The sequence below is a fragment of the Formica exsecta genome, unplaced genomic scaffold (assembly GCF_003651465.1).
Source record: "Formica exsecta isolate Colony F162 unplaced genomic scaffold, ASM365146v1 scaffold550, whole genome shotgun sequence".
NCBI lineage: Eukaryota > Metazoa > Arthropoda > Insecta > Hymenoptera > Formicidae > Formica > Formica exsecta.
The window spans coordinates 240912-248616 of record NW_021852745.1 but is presented as its reverse complement, the minus strand read 5'-3'; positions in this window follow the sequence as shown (position 1 = coordinate 248616).

Below are 7705 nucleotides of genomic sequence, written 5' to 3'. Positions count from 1 at the left end.
TCATCGAATAATATATTACAACTTCGGAAATGGCACGAATCGGATGTACCGATAAATATTATTAACGTAAATATTACTCGTATAGAATACAGCGTAACCACTGGCGCGTACAGCAATGACAAGTGCGTACACATGATACATGAATTTTCACCCAGTGTGCCACCAGGATATAAGATATCGGAAACGCCAGCACAGATCATTTATCTACCGATCGTCGCATGGAGCATAACTGATTTAACGATACGCATTGTTGATCAAGAAGGACATTTGCTCGATTTTCGAGGAGAAGAAATTACCGTAAGATTGCATATACGGTGGCGGCAAAAATAAAACGTGTGACAAATGAAATGCTTGTGTTGAACGAAAACACGGAGCACGCGAGAAACAATATCTTTACGAAAGATAATATTTTTGCGAGAAGGCGAGTGGCTGCGGTATCGGGTGACAATAATCGGATATCTGGTTACGTTAAAAAGAAGCTCAGCGCGTTGAATAACGAATTTTTAAAATCATTGGGATTTGTCGTACGAAATATTTGAACAATATGATTGACATCTTGAATATCGGAGGCAAGCCGATCTTTGACGATCGTATCGTCAAGATTGAGACTCATACGTACAATCCATACGCTAACACAACGCTTGGATATAACGACAAGATACCAATACCGATACAACATCAGGATTTGTACACGTTATCGTGTGAAAGTTTTCTATGCATCGAGGGAAAGTTGATGGTGCATAAAGTGGATGAAGGCGGAAGAGTGGTATTGGGAAACAATTTTGTCGCGTTTGTATGATGAACTTTGATATGAACTCGATGGTGTGGAAATTGACCGCAACAGAAACGTTGGAATAACTTCCACGATTAAAAACTATGTCTCTCTAACAGCCGAGGAAAGTAAAATCTTGGAGAATGCTGCGTGGAATATGTCGCATAATGCTGTTGAATTTACTTCCACTTTTGCGTGCCGCTAAAAATACTACTGGGTTTTTGCGAAGATTATAAGCGAGTTGTGATTAACGCTCGTCACGAATTATTTCTGATATGTTCGCGCAACGACAACAATTGCATATTTGGACATGCTTCGACTGAAGCTGGTATCGAATTATTCAAGATACAATGGCGTATGCCTCATGTAATATTGAGCGAGGTCAATAAACTATCCTTGCTACGCGCATTGGAAAGCGGGCGATACTTGAAGATGAGTTTTCGTTTTTGGGATCTATACGAATTTCCTCTATTGCATAATACGACTAAGCATTCGTGGACCGTGAAAGCCGCCTCTCAGCTGGAGAAGCCGCGATACATGATCTTCGCGCTGCAGACTGGCAGAAAAAATGCTGTGTCAAAAAATATTATTACATTCGATGACTGTAAATTGACCAACGTTAAACTCTATCTAAACTCTGAATTTTATCCCTACCATGATTGGATTTAGATTTCGATAAAAATAGATTCGCCCTCTTGTTTGATATGTACTCTCATTTTCGCAAATCTTATTATGGATGTGATAATGATGATGTGCTATTAAACATTTCAAAATTTTTACATTGCGGTCCTCTCGCGGTTATCGATTGCTCGCGACAAAACGAGTCTGTCAAAAATTCCACCGTGGACGTGAGATTAGAGTTTGAGTGCAAGGAGGATATACCAGCAAATACCACCGCCTATTGTCTCATCTTGCGCGATCCCGTTGTCGAATATTGTTCGTAAAATTACCTAGATCAGCAAATATCCCCTCCAATGTCAAAAAATATATAAAGATCGAGATTTTGACGATCGACAGCAGTCGTACATCATTCTTGCAATCATACAGTAATATTATCAGCATGATCGCGCCAACGTTTGTGGATCTGCAAGGATTCATTATCGGGAGAAACATTATCGTGAAGGAAATAGCGATACTGATAAATGGATTTGTTCTCTCTCATTACTTTCATTTAAAAAATTGCGCTTTACAAAATGTATTTAAAATATTCAATGAACGAATGATCATAAAGATTCACCCAAACATTATTTAGAATAAACTATTTTTAAAATATATTTTTATTCTCTTTTATTCTTCACTTTTCCTTGTTCTTATCCCAGTATGCGAGTATTAAATTTCAGTACGTGACGTTAGATAGCAGCGTCAGCCATTTAATTAAAATATAAATGTTACATGTCTATAGACATACAATTTTTAAAATATTTATTTTATTGGTATATAAGTAATTAATTTGTCGTTTCATGTAGTTGATATTGGTTCGACAGTTGTTCAATAGCTGTTCGATAGCTGTTCGATAGCTGTTCAAAGTGGTTCGATGGCTGTTCGATAGCTCTTCGATAGCTGTTCGATAGCCGTTCAATAGCCGTTCGATAGCTGTTCAAAGCTGTTCGATAGCCGTCCGGTAGCTGTTCAAAGCTGTTCGATAGTGGTTTAAAAGCTGTTCGATAGTAGTGTAATAGTGGTTTACATATTATAGTAATACGTTATTCATATTTAAAAGACTTTAATTGTAGATAGTTGTTCGCGGAAACATGCTTACTTTTGTCTTCTTATCATATGCAGAAGGTAAGCGTTCTTTGCAAGTGATACATCCCCTACTCTAAAATATTTAATGGAGACGATGTCTATCCCGTTATGTCCGTCACAAAGTGTTTGACAACGAGTGAAGTAGTTTTGAAAGAAGAGTGAATAAAAGCTGATAAATTTTTAAAATAATTAATTTGTCGTTTGTTAATGGTTCAAAGCTCTTCGATAGCCGTTTGATAGCTGTTCAAAGCTATTCAATTGCCGTTCGATAGCTGTTCGATAGCTGTTCAAAGTGGTTCGATGGCTGTTCGATAGCTCTTCGATAGCTGTTCGATAGCCGTTCAATAGCCGTTCGATAGCTGTTCAAAGCTGTTCGATAGCCGTCCGGTAGCTGTTCAAAGCTGTTCGATAGTGGTTTAAAAGCTGTTCGATAGTAGTGTAATAGTGGTTTACATATTATAGTAATACGTTATTCATATTTAAAAGACTTTAATTGTAGATAGTTGTTCGCGGAAACATGCTTACTTTTGTCTTCTTATCATATGCAGAAGGTAAGCGTTCTTTGCAAGTGATACATCCCCTACTCTAAAATATTTAATGGAGACGATGTCTATCCCGTTATGTCCGTCACAAAGTGTTTGACAACGAGTGAAGTAGTTTTGAAAGAAGAGTGAATAAAAGCTGATATTTCGAAAATGCCATCGTTGATCGAGTTGGTGTTGCGTCGAGGCCAATTGAACACGTCATGGTGGGCGCAGGATTTAGTAACGGGGCTGTTGAGAGCTCTATTAGATCTAATAGTTTTTCAAAGTAAATAATATTTGTGTATGTTTTATATCATATAAATTATTTATAATATATTATAATTTGATTTGATTTGATTTGATTTATAGTATCAGTGTACGAGTGATATCAAGATTCCTGGTTTTATGAACTTTGAACACCGGCGGACGATTCGAATGTTGCTACGGAACGCGCAAGACGAATTGAACGAATTGGGGAGATACTGTGGAGGCTCGAGAGTACGATTCGGTCAATCGGTCCTGGATGTACTGGGGTATTTTTTGCTTTAAAAAACTATTTGGAGTCAAGCCTTACGATGGTGAAAAAAAAATCATGAGACGAGCCTCCAAGCAAGAGATCGGAAACTTAATTGTAAGTATCTTTTTTAAAACTTATGATAAATTTAATATTTTGATTAATTTTTTAATAAAATTTCATTTCTTTGTCTGTTTCAGATGGAGAACGTCACCTTATTATATTATATTATATTATATATTTTATATCTTTTGTATTTTTATATTATTATTACTATTAGTATTATTATTTTTCACGCACGCACGCACGCACGCACGCACACACATTTATATGATACACATAAATATTAAATAAAACTTATTATTATATATAAAAAATGTCAATTATTTCTGCGTCTTGTTCTTTCTTTTTCCTACACGCGAATGCCTCGCGCTATCTCTTTCTCTCTCTCTCTCTCTCTGTCCCAAGTGCATGCGAACGCCATCCTTTTTCCATTCCAATGCGAACGCTATCCTTTTCCTACTTGTACATGCCTCGCGCTATCCCTTTCCCACACATTGCAAACACCTCGCGCTATTCTTCTCCCACACATTGCGGACACCTCGCGCTATCTCTCTCACACCTACTCGCGGACGCGTGCGTTCCCTCTTCCCCGCGGACCCCTCGCCTACCGGTTCACCGCGATCCCTCTCTTCCCCGCGGATCCCTCGCCCACGGTTTCGCCGCGGTTCTCCTCTTCCCCGCGGACCCCTCGCCAATCGGTTTCGCCACGGTTTCCCTCTTCCCCGCGGATCCCTCGCCTACGGTTTCGTCGCGGTTCCCCTCTCCCCGCGGACTCCTCGCCGACCGGTTTTACCATGTATTTTTCGACGTCTTTTGTTAATCCGTGCCAATTATGATTTACGCGGATTCTTTTTATTGTTCGCTCTATTTCTTGATGTCCTCCTGTGGGTGCATCGTGATATTCGTATAATATCTGTTTCTTCTCTTCCTCCTTATATTTTTTCTCTTCGTCGGAGTTCGTTTCTTCTTCTGTTGCGAGGACTTCTCGCTCCTCTTCTGTTTCATATGCGTCTCTTTTTACATTGCTCAGTGCATCGGCATTCGCGTTCGCAGCTTTATGAATGATTTAATAATCATACTCTTCGAGTTTTAATCTCCATCCGATCACTCTCGATCCGGGATTGTTTACATTAAAATAACCAGATTAATGGTTTATGATCGGTTACGATTTTGAATTTCGTACCGTGTACGTATGGCCTGAAATATTTTACAGCCCTTACAATTGCTAATAATTCTTTCTCTGTTGTATTGTAATTCTGCTCCGCCTGCGATAAAGCTCTGTTGGCGTAAGCAATTGGCCGGTCATTGCCTACTTTTCCTTGTGACAGTACTGCTCCGATTGCATAGTCGGAGGCATCGGTGGTCACTATAAATTCTTGAATAAAGTCTAGATATTTTAACACTGGCGCCGTCATTAATTTTTCTTTTAATATTTCAAAAGCATTTTGCTGTTCCGATGTCCACTCGAATTTTTCTGTTTTCTTCGTTAATTTAGTCAGTGGCTTGGCTATTCGTGAGAAGTTTCCTATGAATTTTCTGTAGTATCCGGCTAGTCCTATGAAAGATTATATATCCTTCACTTTCTTCGGCGTCGGAAATTCTTTTATTGCCGTTAACTTTGACAGATCTGGAGATATTCCATTCTCCGAAATAATGTGACCTAAATAAATTACTTCCTTGCACAAAAATTCGCATTTATCTGGTTGCAATCTCAGATTGTTTTCTCGGAGTCTCTGTAGTACTTCCTTGAGTCTTTTATTGTGGTCCTCTAGGCTCGACCCGTATATGATGATGTCGTCTAAATAAACTAGACATTTAAGTCCTTGCATTCCGGTTAGAATTGAATTCATCAGTCTCTGGAATGTTGCTGGCGCATTTTTCAATCCAAACGGCATTCTATTAAATTCATAGTGTCGTAGGGCGTTGAAAAAGCTGTCTTTTGTTTATCCTGCTCAGCCATCGATATCTGATAATATCCTGATGCTAAGTCTAGTGTGGTAAAATATTTGGCGTTTCCTAACTGGTCCAGTATATCGGTGATGTTGGGCAGTGGAAATGAGTCGCCTATTGTTAAGTCGTTTAGCTTCCGAAAGTCTACTACTACTCGGAGCTTAGGTTTTCCGGATGCGTTAGCCTTTTTCGGTACCACTAATAGGGATGCGTTCCATTGACTCACGCTTGTTTGGATTATGCCGTTTTTGAGCATTTCTTGCACTTGTTTATTTACTTCCGTCTTGTGCTTCTCGGGAAGACGATACGGCCTCGTGTTCACCGGCGAGGTGTCGGCGCGCGTGTTTATCTCGTGCTCTACCGTCGCGGTGCACGTCAGTGGTTCTCCGTCCAATTAAAATGTATCGTAATATTTTTCGCATATCCGTAGGAGTGCCTGTTTTTCTTCCGTATTTAAATGCTGCGTGCGTAGTAGTTGTCAGATTTGCACGTGTCTCGAATTAGTAGGCTTAAAATTTTTTTCTTGCTTGTATTGTATGTATTTTGGATTCAATATCGCGTTCTACGTCTTCGAGAGTGACGTTCGGCGTCTGTATCTTGACTTCCGTATCGGTCGTATTTATGATACTAACGGGACACGTGTAATCTTTTTTTCTACCAAGCAATTTCCGAGATAGATTCCTGGAGCTGTTTCCTCTGCTCGTACTATTCCTATCCGATTTTGTTTCGTTGTCGCATTTACGATTTTGCTGCGCGGTTTTAGAGTTGTTTTATTAAACGAATGGAATTTTAGTACGGCGTTTCCTATTTTTAATTGATTTTGATTATAATCGCAGGATACCGAATATTGTCGAAGGAAATCAATTCCTAGAATTCTTTCATATTCGATCGGAATATCGTCCCTTACTACATAAAATGCATGTTTTACCTTGTGTCCTTCCATTTTAATCGTGGCGTACATTTTTCCTATTGTGTTTATTTTATGCCCGGTTATGCCTGTAAGCGCAATTTTATCTTCGTGTATAAGGGTGTCGTCCTTTAAATGTTTCAATTTTGTTAATGAGATGATCGATCCTAAGTCGTACAACATCCGTATTTTTTCGTCTTTTGCTTGTCGCATTGGTAATGCTATTAGCAATAGCATTACAATCCGTCTTTTTCTGTGAGCGCGGCATATCTTTAATATACGCGATACTCGGACGCAGATCGTGGTTGTTTCTTTCTCGCTTCCTCCTGCCCGTCTTCGCTGCTACTACTCGCGCTATCGGCGTTCTTTCTCTGTTGTCGCGAATTCTTTCGGTCGCGTGTATTTTCTTCGCGCGGTATCTTCTGATTACCGTTTTTTATTTTATTTGTATTACTTTTTGGTTTTCCGTTCAGGCTCCAGCATTCGTCGCGGCTGTGTACTGTCTTTTTGCAGTGCGAGCAATATTTATTTATCGCGTTTATCAGCGAGGGTTTATCCGGTTTCGGGCTCGCGTATCGGTTACTTCGACAATCGCGTCCGTAATGCCCGTTTTTTCCGCATTTAAAGCATTGCGGGGTCGAACTTCAACTATGTCGCGAGTAACTTGATTCGGTTTTATTTTTATTAGCAAAGTTGCTTGTTCTCGCCGGTGTCGGTCCGATAAGTTTTTCTTCGGCGCTCGCGCCCGTTACCGCTTCTTGGAGCGTCGTATATCGTTGCGCGCGTACGAGTACTTTTAATTCGTCGCATAGTCCGATTTGGAAATTTATTAACGCTTGCTTTTGAATTGTTTGTTGAATCGTGCGTTTTGATGATGAGGAGTGCTCTTCTTCTTCGATCATAGAATCGTATAATTTCATTGCCAGTAAATCAACATGTTGTCCGAAAACGTGCGCGGTTTCGTTCGGCCTTTGTTTTAACGAATTAAACTCGATTTGTAAATGTGTCGTACTTTGTTTAGACTGATAACAAGTCTCGAGTTGTTGTTTTAGTTTGCCGAAAGTCTGAAAGTTCCGTGTCTCAAAATTCTGCATGGCTTTTTCTTTTAGTTTTGTATATAAAATTGCTCGAATTAATGATTCTTCATCCACGGGATTTACAGTGACCGGCACAATAAAGTGACCATATTATATTGCATATAACAATCTCTTAAAATTAATGTTTGTAAT